We start from the raw sequence: 16955 nt of genomic DNA on the forward strand, positions 1-16955 counted from the left end.
AGAAAATAGAGAAAATAACACAAAATATACAAAACAAGTCCTGAATTCCCCGGCAAAACTTAGAGCTGCTCCAGTAACTGAAGGGCAAGCACCCAGAAGTCCTGGACTGGACTCTGCATTGAACCAGAACTGGATTCAAGGATGCAGGGTCTGTCCCTAGGCCTCAGGTCACAGGGACAGCAGGCAGGATCCTCCCCAGATGTCAGCCACAGTCAAAGAGAGGGGGGAGACCCTCGTGTTCTCCCCCTTTTATATGATGTATGACGTTGATGGGATGGAATACTTAATTGGCAGTTTTGGCTCCAGGGTGCTGAGCATTGGGACGTGTGAGCCTGGGCTGCCCCAGTTCCCCCAGGGTCACCATGGGTGGAGGAGATCCCAGGAGGGAGCTGGGCAATGCTGAAGTGGGAGAGGATGTCGGTCACAGCCGCTTCCTCCCCTCTCCTGCTCTGGGATCAGATTCTGCTCCTTGCAACAGTGCTGAGCTGCAGCAGCTCCCCACAGGAGCCAACGCGCCTGCCACCCGCAGCAGAGGAGTCTTTGGGGAAGAACCAGAGGGGTACGGAGACCCACCAGCAGGATCAGAGGAGTCTTTGGGGAAGAACCAGAGGGGTACCGAGACCCACCAGCAGGAGCAGAGGGCAGTTTGGGCTCCTGGTCCTGACAAGTGTCAAATACTTCTCCCCGCCTGGCTCCTGTGAGACAGATTTCTCTGCCCATGGACACTGGGGCAGGTGAAAGCCCCAGGCAAAGGGAGAGGGATTTGGAGAGAAAAAGGTGATAGGACAATCCACAACAAGAAAAGGGGCAATCATATGCGAGGGCGAAAACTCACGGACTCCACACGATCCCATATGAATTTAAGCAAAGCCATTTATTGCAGAAACAAGCCTCCTTATACATGCAGTTATTTCCTGATCATGCATCCAGGCTCCAAGCATGCGTTAGTTGATTGTATATTGTCCATGGTCACGTGCTGCCCACGCACCCGAGTCTCACTGCTGATAGGTCTGTTGATTTACATCTTGTTGAGGCCCTGTTATTGTAGAACTGCCTCACTCCCACAGCAGGTCCTGCTTTCAGCTTTCGAGCTGGCCTTAAAATTCCTTTGAGCCTGGATAGTTCAGAAATAAATCTCCGTATAATAGAAACCCATCCACACAACAACCTCAAGAAAATCCCTCAAATCTCCCACACATCAAAACATCCTTTGCTCGGAGACAGTCTGGACGTATGTATCTCCTGCTGTGAGTAACTATTTCTTCACTTCTTAAACTGTCTTTATCTTGACCCATGAGGTTTTCTTTCTTGCTTCTGCCCTTCCAGCTCCCTCCCCCATCCCACTGCTGGGGATTGAGCAAGTGATTGGGTGGGTGCTGCCAGATGGGGTCACCCCAACACGTGCACAGAGCAAACAGGTTGTGCTGGTGAGGTCCCTGGGGTCTCAGTAGAGTCTTGAATCTGGGCAGAACAGCCCCAGGTTCCAGTGTAAGTTGGGGAATGAGCTGTTAGAGAGCAGCGTAGGGGAAAGGGAGCTGGGGGTCCTGGGGACAGCAGGGTGACCATGAGCCAGCACTGGGCCCTTGTGGCCAGGAAGCCAGTGGTACCTGGAGTGGGTTAGAAGGGGGTGGTCAGTAGGTCAGAGAGGTTCTCCTGCCCCTCCTGCCCCTCTGCTCTGCCCTTAAAAAAAGGGTTTAGTTCAGATACTATCAGGATATACTTGGGGAACTTTTATATATATATATATATATATATACACATATATATATACACATATATATATATATATATAAATTAAGAAGCCACATCACCCTGAGAACACCCCTTCTCATCTGATCTGGGAAGCTAAGCAGGATCGGGCCCAGTCAGTGCTTGGATGGGAGACCAGCTGGGAATAGTGGGTGCTGTGGGCTGAGTCAACACTGGGGGGTGTGAGGTCACTGTCAGTGTAACCAACGAGCACACAGCGGTGGCACTGGAGGGTGTGAGGTCACTGTCAGTATAACCAATGCGCACACAGTGGTGGCAGTAGGAGCTATGAGGTCACTGTCAGTGTAACCAATGAGCACACAGTGCTGGCAGTAGAGGGTGTGAGATGACTGTCAGTGTAACCAATGAGCACACAGTGCTTGCACTATAGGGTGTGAGGTCACTGTCAGTATAACCAACGAGCACACAGCACTGGCAGTAGAGGGTGTGAGGTCACTGTCAGTGTAACCAATGAGCACACAGCACTGGCAGTAGAGGGTGTGAGGTCACTGTCAGTGTAACCAATGGGCACACAGCAGTTGCAGTAGGAGGAGCAGTGCTCACGTCACTGGTGACACCCCATGGCCATGGAGCGCGGTGCCGACCGTCCATGTGCTGTCACAGGGTCCCCAGGAGGTACAGGAGCTGCCCGGCCCCGTGCCTGCGAGGCCGAAGGAGCAGCCCCTGCAACCCTGGCTGCAACTGTCGGGCTGGGGGTGTCTCAGGGGCACAGCAGGGATGAGCCCGGGCACGGCGCCAGGAGGAAACCACAGACTTCCTGCCTGGGCGCCGCGGGGGGAGCACGGGGGCTGTGGTTTGTGCACCTGCAGGCTGCAGCTCTGATCCACCCGTGGGGAATAACGGTGCCTTGGTGACACGCTGACAGTCGGGGACACGTCTGAGCCTCTGGGCTGCACGTCTGCTGCCAGGACAGGGACGTGTCCCAGCTCCAGCTCCTGCGAGGGACCTTCCGCGGGCTCTCCAGGGAGTGGTGGGTGAGCCAGCGCTCCTGGAATGGGGCTCTGCCCTGGGCTAAGGCCCTTTCCCAGCTGCTGCTCCCAGCACAGTGGGCTCTGTCACAGGGGCTGTTTCCTTCCCTTCCTGACACAGCCCCGGTGCAGTCCCAGCCCCCTGGGTCTTATGGCACCAGGGTGACTGGACACTCTCACCTCAGGCTCTTGGATGTGCCTGTTGCAGCACATGCTCAGTGCTCCTGGTCCACACTCAGAGCTCAAGGAGTAAAAAACTGTTTGCCCCACTACAGCCAGCCCTGTCCTGTGATGTTCTACCATTGCAGTGATGTGGCACCTGCAGCGGAGCCGTCCCTCATATATGGTCATGAACGGCACTGGAGAAGTTCATTGGAGGACTGGGCCGTGTCGGAGGGGAGATAGCTCCTGATAATGTCTAAAAAGGTGCTGCTGCTTCGATTGGCTCCTCCTGTAACTGGGGGGATCTGCAGAGATATATTGCCCTCCCATCATCATTGCTGCCACGAGTCCCTGGAGCTGTGGCAGGGAGTGCGGCACAGAAGGATGTGCCATCAGGGCAGGAGGCTCAGGATGGGCACAGAGGGACTCCTGTCCCCTCAGATGCTGTGGCTGCTCCTCTGGGTACAGCTGTGCAGGGGTAAGTGCTGACTGCCTTGTCCCACCACTCAGGGCCAGCAGGTACCAGTGTGGTCATGGGGATCTGTCTGGGAATGGGGTTTCTTTTCAGGTGCTGCTGAGACAGGGGACAGATGGTGCTCAGATCCATGGAGCCTGTGCCTTTTGCTGTGCCTATCTGGGTGGGAGAGAGTATCTCCTTTTCCTGGGCTCCAGTGTTCTGTGCCTGGCTGGATTCACAGACCCCCTGTCCTGGGGTACCTTTGGGGACCCCTTGTCCCCAGCACTCTGCCTCTGGACCAGAGGTGGCCTCACTGGCGATGGCAGCACCCAGAGATCCCCAGGGCACTGCCAACCTCTGGAGTGCCCCAGAGGGTTTGTGTGCTGCTCACTGCCCCTTGTTCAACAGGAAACTTGACCCCACGAGGGCAGCTTGTGCCCCCAGAGCGAGAGGACGGGCACATCTGCAGTAGAGACATGTCCTTCCTGGGGTCCAGGCCCAGGGCAGGGGCTGGGCTGATGCCAGGGGAGAGGAGGGGATGTGGGATCCTCTGGATCATCTCAGTGGGAACAGGGAAAGCCCTGGGGATGGGCTGGGCTTGGATGGTGCTGGGGCAGGTGGTTTACATGGGAAGCTGCAGCCCTGGGTACATGGGGCTGTTCAGGGAGTGCTGGGATGGGGGCAGCAGATGCCCAGTGCAGAGCTGGGCAGTGTGTGGGTGGACACGGGTGGAGGGCAGGTGGCCAATGGGGTGGGAAGAGGTGCCTTGTGTGGTGGGATGGAGAATGACCCAGCAGTGCTGGACCTGGGCACCCCCAGCCTTGTGCAGCTGTGGGGACAGAAGGGACCCTCACACTGCTCTGGGGACCTGCAGGGGAGTGGGCTCCCACCCTGGTACCCCTGACTCTGCCCAGGCAGGAGGTTCCCCCAGAGCTGCAGCACTGAGGCTCGGTGCTCTCCTGACTCATCCCGTGTTGGTGTTTGAAGGTGCTGCGGAGGTGAGGCTGGCAGATGGCGGCGGGCGCTGTGCCGGGAGAGTGGAGGTGAAACACCAGGGACAGTGGGGGACCGTGTGTGATGACTACTGGGGTATGAACGATGCAGCAGTGGTTTGTAAGCAGCTGGGCTGTGGGTCTGCTGTTGGAGTTCCTCAGTACGGACACTTTGGGGCAGGATCTGGCCCCATTTGGATGGATAATGTCGGCTGTAAGGGCACCGAATCTGCCCTGTCTGACTGCAAACACAGAGGATGGGGTAAACATAACTGTGAACATGCTGATGATGCTGGAGTGACGTGTTCAGGTAAGGTGTCAGGCTGTTCTCCATCTTTGGGACTGGGATGGGGAAGTGACCTGGCTGTGCCATAGGGAGCAACAAACATGCTGGATCTGGGCCCAATGAATCAATCATGCTATTGAGCTAGGTCTGCTAAACTCCTCCTGCCTCCCCACAGCTCCCCACACTGACCCATGAAACAGGGTCTTTGCCAGTACTTGCTGACTCTTGTCTGTGCTGCTGTCACCCTCTGAGGCAGCGTGAGGCCAGGGGGACATGTGGGTCTCCTGTCCCCTGCATGGCCATTGGCCTGGGACCTGTGCACCCCTGGGCAGAGCACGGTGTCCCTGGATGAGAACATCCCCCTCGAGCAGGCAGGGGAGGGCACTGGAAAGCACCAGCCATGATAACAGCTGCTCAATTTCTGTGCTTTGGCACATCTCTCACCTAAAAGGAACCTCCCAACAGCCAGGAACAACCTGGGATCAGAGTGAGCCTCTGGTTGCACACAGTTGATGGTGGTCCTGCCTGGCCCAAGCTCTGCAGGGGCTGAGCAGCTGCAGCTTCATCACCATCTGGGCCAGTTCCCCTGGACCCCAACTGCTCACACAGCTGCCGTGCTGGGGGAGTGTGCCAGACAGCACAGAGGACCTTGTGTGGGAGCCCTTTGTCTGATCAGCACCTGTGGCTGTGAGCATGTGGCAGACACACACCTCGAGTGCTCTGGTGCTGTAGAGAAGGGGAAGAGGAGCCTTGGATGTGTTTGTGGCAACAACACTCACCCAACAGCTTCCGCTGGGATGTGCAATGTGTAGTTTGTCCAGGGGTTCCTTGGAGGTGATGTGGGATGTGGGCAAGTAACTGCCAGAGAGCTCCGGGATCTCCCAGGCTTTTTTGGTGTTTTTTTCCAGGATTTGTCCGTCTGGTGGATGGGAAGAGCCGCTGCTCAGGACGTGTGCAGATCCGTGATGGGGACCAGTGGAAAAGTGTTTGTGATTCCCACTTTGGCCCCAAGGCTGCTGAGGTGGTCTGCAGGGAGCTGCAGTGCGGCGTGGCCCTGCCTGTGTCTGCAGGAGGTCACTTTGGAGAAGGGGCTGGTCCCGTGTGGGATGGAGAGCTGCAGTGTGTGGGGAATGAGTCCCTCCTGTCCTCCTGCCCCACGGGGTCCTCCAGGGACCGGGCCTGCACCCAGATGAACAGCGCTGCTGTCAGCTGCACATGTGAGGACGCAGGGTGGGGTGCTGAACACTGGGGCTGTGCCAGGGGTTGGGAACAGAGCAAGGCCTGTGCTGGGTGGGTGTAGGACAGGAGGGATCCTGGCACTGTCTGCAGCATGAAAACCGTGCAGAAGGAGAAGAAAACCAACCTACCCTCTCTCCTCCTCTGTCCCCAGAGTACACAGGGTTCAGACTGGTGAATGGCAGCACAGCGTGTGCGGGGAGGGTGGAGGTCCAGGTGCTGGGGACCTGGGGGACCCTCTGTGCCTCCCGCTGGGATCTCTCGGATGCCCACGTTCTGTGTCATCAACTCAACTGTGGGTTTGCTGCGTCCATTCATGGAGGAGAACATTTTGGGAGAGAGGCTGGCCCTGTGTGGAGAGACTCATTCCACTGTGACGGGACTGAAGCCCACCTGGGACAGTGCCCAGTGACCACCCTGGGGGCCTCCCCGTGCTCCCACGGGAACAACGCTGCTGTCATTTGCTCAGGTGAGTGCTGGGAAAACGGTGCATTAGCTCCGTTTCCCTTTGTGTGAGACATGGCCACTCAAAGCAGGGGTCCCATGGCAGCATCAGGCTGAATTTCTCCCTGGAGGATCCCTGGGGGGCTTTCCCTGCTCAGACTGACTGCTCTGCTCTGGGAGAGCTGAGGTCTGAACAGACACCTGTCCCCAGGGCAGTGCCTTAGGCCCTGGTACCACTGCCCAGCCCAGGTTCCATAGGATGAGCCCAGAACAGGCTGGTGGGGCTCTGCTCCATCCCTGTGGCTGCAGACGATCACATCCCATCCCCACAGAGAGCCCTGCAGAGCCTCATCCCACCACCCAGCAGCAGCAGAGCCGGGTGTGAGTTGCAGACAGGGCCTGGGCTTTGCCCTCGCTTCTCGTCAGCACAGGGCTCACTCTCGCCCTGTTTGGTCGGACAACCCCCTCTTGCCCTCCTCCCTGGAGGCTGCCGTGCTGACCGGTGCCGCTGATGGCTGTGGCTCCTCTGCTCTCCCCAGGCCCAGCCGACTCTGCGTCCCTGCGGTTGGTGGGCGGCGGGAGCCGGTGCGACGGGCGAGTGGAGATCTTCCAGCGCGGGACGTGGGGCAGAGTCCTGGATGACCAGTGGGATGTGCGGGAGGCCAGCGTGGTGTGCCGGCAGCTGCAGTGTGGAGAGGCAGAAAAAGCCTACAACCCCTCAAAGCCAGAGCGATGCACAGGCCCCGTGGGGCTGCGAGGGGTCCGGTGCGCAGGGCACGAGGCCAGCCTGACCCACTGCAACACCTCCCTGGCAGGGAGTGCCCTGTTGGGAGCAGTTGTGGAGGACGTGGGAGTCATTTGCTGGGGTGAGCGGCGCTGCACGGGTCCCCAGATGATGGGGTGAGGGGGCAGCCACCCCCTGACAGCACCTGGGGTTTCTCCCCACTGCAGGGAGCCGGTGGGTCCGGCTGGTGAACGGGACCAGGCGCTGCACAGGGAGAGTGGAGATCTACTACCAGGGCAGCTGGGGGACCGTCTGTGACGATGGCTGGGACCTGTCTGATGCCGCTGTCCTTTGCCACCAGCTGGGCTGCGGAGGGGTGGTGGAGGCAGCTGGCTCCGCTCGCTTCGGGGAAGGCTCCGGGCAGATCTGGCTGGACGGTGTGAACTGCTCCGGGGCCGAAGCTGCTCTCTGGGACTGCACTGCCAGGCCCTGAGGGCAGCACGACTGCGGGCACAAAGAGGACGCGGGTGTTATCTGCTCAGGTGTGTGCTGGGAGCTGTGCCGGGATGGTTCCTGGGAGGCCGGGATGCAGGGAAAGCTGGGCATGGCCAACGCTGTCCCTGGCTGAGCCCCTGCCTGAGGCCAGCCTAGGGACACCTATCCACGGGTGCCCTCAGTTCACCAGGGTCCCTGGGGAGCTCAGCTGTCCCCCAGGGTGAGCGGGGAGAGCAGGGGCTGTGTCCATCAGGGACTTCTCTCTGCCCTGGGTGCAAGGGGGACTTGCTGGCCCTGTCCTGCCTGGCTGGGGACCTGGGGAGCGCAGGGGTGTCCTGGCTCCCACAGCCCCACACCAGCCGTTCTCTTGCTGCCTTTCCTCCCAGACTTCATGGACCTGAGGCTGGGGAACAGTGATGGCTGCTCCGGGCGCCTCCAGGTTTTCTACAACGGGACGTGGGGGAGCGTTTGCTCCAGCTCGATGACTCCTGACACGGTGTCACTGGTGTGCAAGGAGCTGGGCTGTGGGGATGGAGGATCCCTGGAAGCAGGCCTGCCGTATGGCAGGGTGTCTGGCCCTGCCTGGCTGGATTACGTGCAGTGTGAGAAGGGAACCAGCTCCTTCTGGCAGTGTCCATCCGCCCCCTGGGACCCACAGTCGTGCGATGACCTGCGAGATGAGACCCACATCACCTGCAATGGTAACTCTGAGCCACTCGGACACCAGTGTCACCCCAGCTTCTGCTCCCCTCTGGGCACGGCCAAATGCAGAGAAAGAGCTTGGAGGGGTTTTCATTGCCATGTCAGACTCTTCTGCTGCTGGTGGCACAGATGTGACCACAGTTCTCAGTGCCCCACATGTCCAGGAGCCGTTGCCACCCAGCAGTGCCTGGGGAGGCAGCGACATCTCCAAGTGGGCTCTCAGCAGAGACCAGAGAAGGTTCAGAGGAGCCTCCCCTCCATGGCCACCCTCCTGCTGCTCTGTGACCAAGATGGCACAAACAGGCACAAGCAGAGCTCATCCCCGCTCTCTTCTGCACAATCCCGAGCCAGCCCCTTCACCACAGTGTTTCCTTCTTCAGGGGGACACCCAGAAATGCCCCCAGAGCCTTTGGCCCCGTGCCCCAACTCCAGCAGCTGCACAGGTAGGGAGCTGCTCCTCTGCGTGCTCCTCTTGCCTGGCTCCTCTGCTGTCTGAGTGCCGTGGGAGCTCTTTGCCTTCTCCAGACAGGGAGAAGATCCGTGCCATGGGAGGTGAGGACGGGTGCTCGGGCAGAGTGGAGCTTTGGCATCGCGGCTCCTGGGGGACAGTGTGCGATGATTCCTGGGACATGCAGGACGCCCAGGTGGCGTGCAGGCAGCTGGGCTGTGGCCCCGCGGTGTCTGCCCTGCATGAGGCTGCTTTTGGGGTGGGCCAAGGCCCCATCTGGCTAGAGCAGGTGGAGTGCCGGGGGATGGAGTTGTCTCTGCAGGACTGCTGGGCCCGGCCTGGGGATGGACGTGCTTGCCGGCATAAGGAAGACGCTGCCGTGCGCTGCTTGGGTGAGCGGGGGCCGGGATCCCTTGGTCAGGTATTGGCAGGGAGCTAGGAAAGGCCTTTCACCTACTTGGTCCTGGCACGACCCCTGAGCTCCCGAGAGCAGGAACGTTCCTGTGGGGTACAGCAGCCTGGTGCCAAGCAGGGAGCAGCCTCGGTGGAACTGGGTGTCCTTGGGTCACTGCCCGTGGGGCCCTGCAGCTCCAGGACCATCCATCCCCTGGGCTGCCTGTGCCACCCTGCCCGCCGCCCAGGGCAGAGGCCCCCGGCCCTGTCCTGGGTTCCTTTCTAGCACTACGGGAGGGGCAATTGGGGTGGGATGTGTCAGGGACCCTACAGACACACGCTGTGTGTTGCAGGTGAGGCTCCCTGGTACATGTACTCCCACCCTCTCAGCCCAGCTCTCCTTTTCCTCCCCTGCAGCTGCACCCAGGACAGCAGCATCCCCACCCCGAGCAGGTAACTCGTCCTCCCCAGGGCTGGGTATCCCAGGGCCAGGCTCTGACCCACAGTTGAGTGGAAGGGGCTCCTTGCTGGAGCGTGAAACTCCCAGGAGGAGGCACTGGGGTGATTATGTGGGGGTTGAGGAGGGGGTGAAATTCAGTCAGCAGGGTGGAAGCTTCTCCATCATTCCCCCCTGGGGCCCTCCACTCTCTGCTGCCTTGTGTGATGGGGGTCAGGGCTGGTGCTGCCTCCATCTCTCCCAGGGCTGGTGCTGTTCTTCCATGTTCTTGCCCGTGCAGATCCCACCCGGGGCCATCCGACTGTCAGTGGGAGAATCTCAGTGCCCGTCATCATCTGCATCATCCTGGGGGCCCTGCTCTGCCTGCTCCTGGCCCTGCTGGCCTGGCAAGCGCTCAGTGCCAGGGCTGGGCGCAGAGGTGGGTCCTTCCACAGAGTTCCCAGTGATCCCTCCTGGAAGGCCTGGGGGTGCTGCGGGGGGTCAGTAAGGGGTACAATCAGAGCTGAGGGGAGGAGACTGTGTGCTGCCACTTGTCCCACACACCCCTTTGACTGTCTGGCCATAGGCCACCAGCAGGAAGGGGTGGAGAGAGCCCAGAGGTGGTTGGAGCAAGAGATGGAGCAAGGAGAGACAGGGCAGAGCAGGACCAGGGGAGATGTTATGCTGTAGGAGACGTTATCCTGGGGGAGATGTTATCCTGTAGGAGATGTTATCCTGGGGGAGATGGCCAAGGCTGACAGTGCTCTCAGTAGTGCTGGAGGGCGCTCTGGGGCAAAGGAGAAGACGGGAGGAACACAGGGCAGCAGGGCCCATCTCCATGGCGTCAGGTCCCAGGCTGACCCTCTGCTCAGCCCTGCCTGCCCTTGGTAGGACAGGGGCCCTGCTATGGACTCGTGGGGCAAACAGGGTTTGGCTCCAGGTGGAGGGGAAGCACGGGAGCTGCTCTGGGGTCAGACAAGGGGGATGACCCAGGGGCCAGAGGGGCTTGAGCGCTGTCTCCAAGGGGCTGATGTGAGGGTGATGCTGCCCCAGATCATCTCCACAGTGATGTGGCCCTCACTGGGGGTGTGGCAGCTGTTCCTGGACAGCATGGTGGGGCTGTGCTGTTGGAGCAGTCCTGGGCTGGGCCAAGGAACAGGTTTGGGGAGCACAGTGGGGTCCCATTGCCCCTCTGCCTGTCCCCATGCCAGCTCTGCCTCTGTCCCCAGGCTCCAGGACAGCCCAGGATCTCTTTCCCGAGGCCGTGTACGAGGAGATCGGTCACAGCCCAGTGTGGGAGAAGCAGGCGAGGTTTGGTCGCTCAGGTGGGTGTGGACACATCTGCAGGACCCTTTCCCCTCACCCCAACCCAGGGCTGATCCCCTGAAGCCCCCAGCCCGTGGTCCCTGCAGTGCTGGGGCTGTGTGGTCTGTGGGGAGAGCACCGCAGCCCTGGGCCCGGGAGAGGAGCTGCCTCCCAACCAGCTTTGTCCGTCACAGCTGGACAGCCCCTCTCTTCCTGCCCCTGCACCCACTGGACAAGTGAGGGAAGAGCTGTCCTGGGGTAGCTCTGGGAGCACCTTTGAGACAGGGCTTGTCCCAGGGAAGCAGGGTGAATTCCCAGCCCTCCTCCCCATGCAGCCCCAGCTCTGTGGGTCCCCCCTCCCCAGCAGTGCTGACCACAAACCAGGTCAGTGGGCTTGTCCCATAACAACCGCTGCACATCTCTCCAGGCTTCTCTTCAGAGCAGTCCCTGACCCAGCTGCAGCCCTACCCTGGGCACCGAGAGGAGGAGGATGGTCTGGGATCAGCACCAGGTAATGAAGCAGGAAGGGGCTGATCTGCCTGCAGACAAGTGAAGGACAGAGGTGTCACTGTCACCGTCAGAGACCAGGAGGACCTGAGGGTCTCCTGTGCTGCTGCCAACACCAGTGCCTCCCATCCTCTGCTCTGCAGGATGGATCTTCTCACTGTCACCAGCTCCCCTCTCTTTTCAGATGTTCCTGTTCTGCTTGGGGGTGACCCAGTGGATGGCTATGATGATGCCAGGGAGGTTTCTCTCCCTGGGGAGGGCGATGCCCCTGGACAGGGAGCTTGGGAAATGCCCAGGGTGCCAGAGGAGGGATCAGGACCCAGCGATGCACCCAGAGGTGAGAGGGAAACTCAGCACTGCTGGTTCCTGGGGTGCCACCCCCACTGCCACCCTTGTTGCTGCTGCACTGAGACCTAAACCTCCTGGGAAGGGGGCACCTGCCCCAGGAGTTTCCCGTGGAGGGACTGAAGGGTGGGAGAAGGAGCTGAGTGTGGTGAGGAGCAGGGAGGAAGGTGATGCACAGACCCCATGGGGTGAGCTGCAATGTCCCGCATTGCTGCTTGCAGGGGGCAGCCTGTGCTCCCAGAGAAGTGCCGGGGTCCCTGGAGCTGAAGGAGACACCGCATCCCTGTCCCCAGGGAGCATGGGCTATGATGACGCTGAAGAGATCTCTCTGGCACATCTGTGACACACAAAGGCTGTGACAGAGCTGGGTGCACAGCAACCTCTGAGCCTCTGGCCAGGAGAGCCCATCCCTGCTGTGCAGGTGGGTGCAGCTGGGAGGGAGGAGAGGTCTTGGAGCTGGGAGAGCTGTGAGCATCAGGAACCGCCTCCCTTTGCCCATGGGCAGCACCAACAGACCAGAGTTTCCTCCAGTTGTTTTCCATTTTTACATTGTACATCATATTTGTGCTTATTAAAAGTCTCAGGGGGTTTGGCCCGGAGCTGGTTTGTGTCTGCCCAGGTGCCAGGAAATCTTCCCGAGTTTTAACAGGGGCAGCAGAGAACAAAGACATGGTGGTGCGGAAGGGGTTTGTCTCAGGGACAACAGGCTTGGGGTCAGGTTGTGCTGCCAGCGCCCGTGGTCCCTGTGGAATAATCCTGCTGACAGAGACGCTTCCATCCTGCTTTGCCACAGGCAGTTTCTAGTCAAAATGACTCTCTAACAGATCCCATGATGCTCCCCAGTGCCCATTTCTTCACCCCGAGATCTCCCAGCTGCCTGGGTCACGCTGGTCCCACAGTGCAGAGCCCATGACAGAGCTGCCAATCAGGGTCAGCCCTGGGCTGTGACCCCGCAGAAGTGAACCCCAAGGTGGTTTCAGCATTGTTTCCCAGGGTATGCTCTGAACTAGACTTCAGAATAGGCAAAAATCTGCCCTTCGGAAGTCCAGTGTAGAGGTTTTATTAACGGCTCTCCTTGCATCTCTGAGTATTGAAAATTCTATTATTTCATGGTCGCTATGCCCAGGTGGCCTCCAACCACTACATCTCCCACCAGCCCTTCTCTGATTGTGAACAGTAGGTCTAGTGAGGCCTTACCCCTGGTCGACTCATTTACCAGCTAATAGGGGAAATTGTCCTCTATACACTCTAGGAAATTCCTAGACTGCCTCTTCTGTGCAGTGTTGAGCTCCCAGCAGATATCCAGCAGGTTAAAGTCACCCACAAGAACAAGGGCTGTTGATTTTGAGACATCTGCCAGCTGCTTGTAGAATAATTCATCTCCTCCATCATCCTGGTTGGGCAGTCTAGAACAGACACCCACGAGGATGTTCGGTCTTGTTGGACTTCCCCCTCATTCTGGTCCACAGGCACTCAACCTTGTCACTGCTGACCTCAAGTTTAACAGAGTCAAGAGACTCTCTAACATATAAAGCCACCCCTCCACCTCTCCTACCCTGCCTGTGTCTTCTGAAGAGCTTGTGGCCACACATAGCAGCCCTGCAGTCGTATGAGTCATCCCACCATGTTTCTGTGATGGAACTATGTCACAGCTTTCCTGCTGCACGATGGCTTCCAGCTCCTCTTGCTTGTTGCCCATACTGCGTGCATTAGTGTACATGCACTTCAAGTGGGCTGCTGATTTCACTCTTAATTCAGGCTTTCCGTCCTTAGGCTGATCTTTGGAGAGCCCAGTTTCAATCCCTTCCCCCTTCAAACCCAGTTTAAAGCCCTCCTGATCAGCCCCGACAACTTCTGGGCTATAGTCCTGTTGCTCTTCCTAGAAGGATGAAGCCCACCTCATTTGAGGAGACCAGATACCATGGAGTTTGCCTCATGGTCAAAAAATCCAAAATGTTGATGGTGACACCAATTCTTTGGCCACCTGTTAATGAGATGGACTTTTCTACTCCTCTCATTATTTATCTCCTCATCCATCCCAGACAGCACAAAAACTGAGGCAAATATCGCCTGTGCTCCTGTTCCATGAACTGACCGACCCAGTGCTTTAAAGTCTTTTTTAATTATCTTGCCATTTCTTCTATTAATGTCCTCGCTGCCAGCTTGGACTGCTAACAGGGGATAATAGTCTGAGGGCTCAATTAGCTTCGGAAGTCTTCTATTAATGTCCCTCAGCCTGGCCCCAGGAAGGCAGCAGACCTCCCTGTGGGATGGGTCTGGGCGACATACAGGGCCCTCTGTTCCCCTCAGGAGGAGTCGCCGACTACAACCACCCTTGTTTGTTTTTTTCTTACAGCTGCAGTTGTAATCCGTTTTCTAGATGAGGTCCATCCAGGAGGATGGTCCATCCAGGAACATCTTCTTGGCTGTTCTCTGCCTGATTTTCTGGGTCCAGGGCCTCATATCTATTTGTTAAGGGCACCAGGGGTGGTGATGGGGTTCAAGAGAGGGTTCTTTTACCTCTCCGATCAGGGACCTATTCCCATTCCTCCCCATCAATTAGGTCTGCTCTATCTGCCCTATGGCAGGAGGGACAAGGCTTTGTCATCTCCTGTTGCCCACCCAAACCCTTTTGACTCCACCAGTCAATTTCCTCTTCACTCTCCCTAATGCACCTTAGTGTCTCCACCTCTTCCTTAAGCTCTGCCACTAGGCACAGTAAGTCATTGCCCTGGTCACATCGTACACAGGTGCCTCCCATACCATCCTCTGGTACCAATGCCAGGCACAGACACTCTGCACAGCCAGAAACCTGGGTGGCTGCATCCTCCTTGGAGGGCAGTGTCTGTGTAGACACACTCTTTGTGTTAACAGCAGCAACAGCTTTCCTTTTCTAGAAACCACTGCTGCCTTTAGTTAAACCAGGGGAAAAAAACACACCCGGACAAAACCCCTGATAATCTGACCTACAAGAGCTGGTTGTGTTCTGTCTGCTGGCCCTGCCGCGCCCCAGTGTGTGTCACCAGCAACAGGTGAGAGGTCTAGCAGCAAGGAGGGACAGAATCTCTGCGCCCTACTGCACGAGCTACCACAGTCACTGCTGCAGCACAGCGTGGGTCGTGCTCACCTGCTGCACAACCTGGTTCACCTCCCAGTGCCTGGTGGGCAGAGATGCGTCAGTGCCCTACTGGAGGCTTTTTAAAGACAAAGGAGAGGGGGTGTGATCATCGTCACCATGGTGACATCAGCTGCATCGGCAAGGGCTATCCAGGACTTCCGGGTAGCGGAATCGAAAATGCGACCAGTAGCCCCTCTCTTTACCCTCTTCGACCTCTGTATCTTCGAGATTTCACTCACAGCTCCAGCCGAGCTGGCTTCAGTCTGCTGATCCCAGGAATGAGTAGTGCTGTATCAGGGTGGGACAATAACCCCATCCATCAGGACAGAGCAGGACCTGACACGCTGAGCAGTGACCCTGAGGAGAAGGGCCTGGGCACTCCAAGGTCCCCACACCAGCCCATGGTGCACGCTCACCATGAACAAGGCAGCTGCACACGGGGCTGCATGAGGAGGAGCGGGGGGACCCAGACACCTGGAGTTCTCATCCCATTCGGTTCAGCACTGGTGTGACCCCACACACACGGGGCTGTGCCAGTGTGCGGCTTCCCAGTTTGGAGAAGCAGGGAGGAACTGGAGAGTGCAGGGCTCTGCCAAGGCAGGTTCAGCACCTTGTGCACATGGTGTGGGATGCTGAGGGACCTGGGCTGCTTTGGCCCAGCAGCACTGGGGAGGCTGCAGCAGTGCAGGAGTAGCCTGAGAGTGCTTGAAGGGTGGTTTCAGAGGTGGTGGAGGTTTCTTCATAGTGGGAAAGAGCTTGAGAAAGAAATAATGGCCCAAAGTGCAGCTGGGGAGGTCCAGGCTGGACATGAGCAGCAAGGAATGTGACTGGAAGGGCAGTGCTGTGGTGGAGCAGGTCAGCAGAGGGAGTCTGCATCAGCCCAAGGCTTTGTGCTTCAAGGAACAGCTGGGGAGGATGAAGATATCTCAGCAAAGGAAGGAAGATGCTCAGACAAGAGCAAGGTGGGGCAGCAGGGGGGATGTCTGCAGCCTGCAGGGAAAGAGGTGCAGGGGATGCCACAGCACAGGACAGGCTGTGGTGGAGATGATCAAGGGATGTAAAGAGGCTGAAAGCCCCCACCAGACATGAGCTCCTTCTCCCCTTGGCTATGGCTGTTGTCTGCACCTCTGATGCCTGTGAGGAGACACCTTGTCCTTCCAGCACAGGGGCCTCATGGCCTCCTTGTCCCCAGCCAGGAACCTGGGAGGTGTGGGACCATAGTCCTGCCCTTGGCCTTGCACAGCCCCACATCGGGCCCTGGGCAACGTGGGAGGAAAAGGATCTGACTTCCCAGGGCTGGGGGTCAGGGCTTGGCCCTTTGGTTAATGAAACACATCCAGGTTTACTCAGCATCAGAGCCATCTTTACTTTGCTTTTCCTGACCTCCAGTTTTCTTCTGTAACCTAACCTGGTATTGTTTCTCAATAGGTTCCCTCAGTGGGACCCATTAACAGTACAAGAAACTTTGGAGTTTGAATCTGACTTTGACTTCTTGAGAGATTTCTTCACCTTCCCCTCAGGGTCTGATGTCCATGGACTCAGCACCAACGCCACCAGAGGGGTCATTAAAGCTCCTTGGGCTGCTCCTGTGCTGCTGAGCTGGGCTGGGCTCCTGGGACAGAGGGAGCTCCTGGCAAGCGGCAGCGCTGCAGAGAGACAGCTCTGCCCAGGAGCAGCTCCTCTGCACACGCAGCAGGGCTGAGGGCTCTGCCTGGGGATCTCAGGGAGACGAGCAAGGCAGAGAGAGATTAAAGGTGGTCAGGATTGGGAGGATGACTGAGAGCTCACTGGAGGAGAAACCTTTGCAGCCCTTGCCATGGTGAGTCTCTTGGTGCAGGGCAATGCAGCTGTAGCTCCTGGAGGCATCTCCTAAAACTGGCACAGGCACAGCTGGTGGGATCTGTAAGGAGGGGGCTCTTGTCAGGCAATGTTGAACAGCTGTGAAGCCGCGTGAGCACCTAGGGGTGCCCAGGGCTGTCCTGCAGAGCAGGGTCCCTGCACCCCAGGGCTGTGCAAGGGCAGGGACTCTGCCGCCTGCCAGGGTCAGCGCTCAGCCTGCCTGGGGAGATCCCAACAACACTGAGGGGAGAAAATGTGGGTGAAAGGAGCAAACCCTATAGGGCAGGAAATGTGTTTCTGCTGTGGAGAGGGTGCTGTGTGGGTCAGG

General features: G+C 58.3%; 1 pseudogene; it reads left to right on the forward strand.

The window, feature by feature from the left end:
- Nucleotides 1-3311: 3311 nt before the first annotated feature.
- Nucleotides 3312-14872, forward strand: LOC136116296 (antigen WC1.1-like; annotated as a pseudogene).
- The last annotated feature ends 2083 nt before the right edge of the window (nucleotides 14873-16955 follow it).

This window comes from Patagioenas fasciata, chromosome W (assembly GCF_037038585.1).
Source record: "Patagioenas fasciata isolate bPatFas1 chromosome W, bPatFas1.hap1, whole genome shotgun sequence".
Lineage (NCBI taxonomy): Eukaryota > Metazoa > Chordata > Aves > Columbiformes > Columbidae > Patagioenas > Patagioenas fasciata.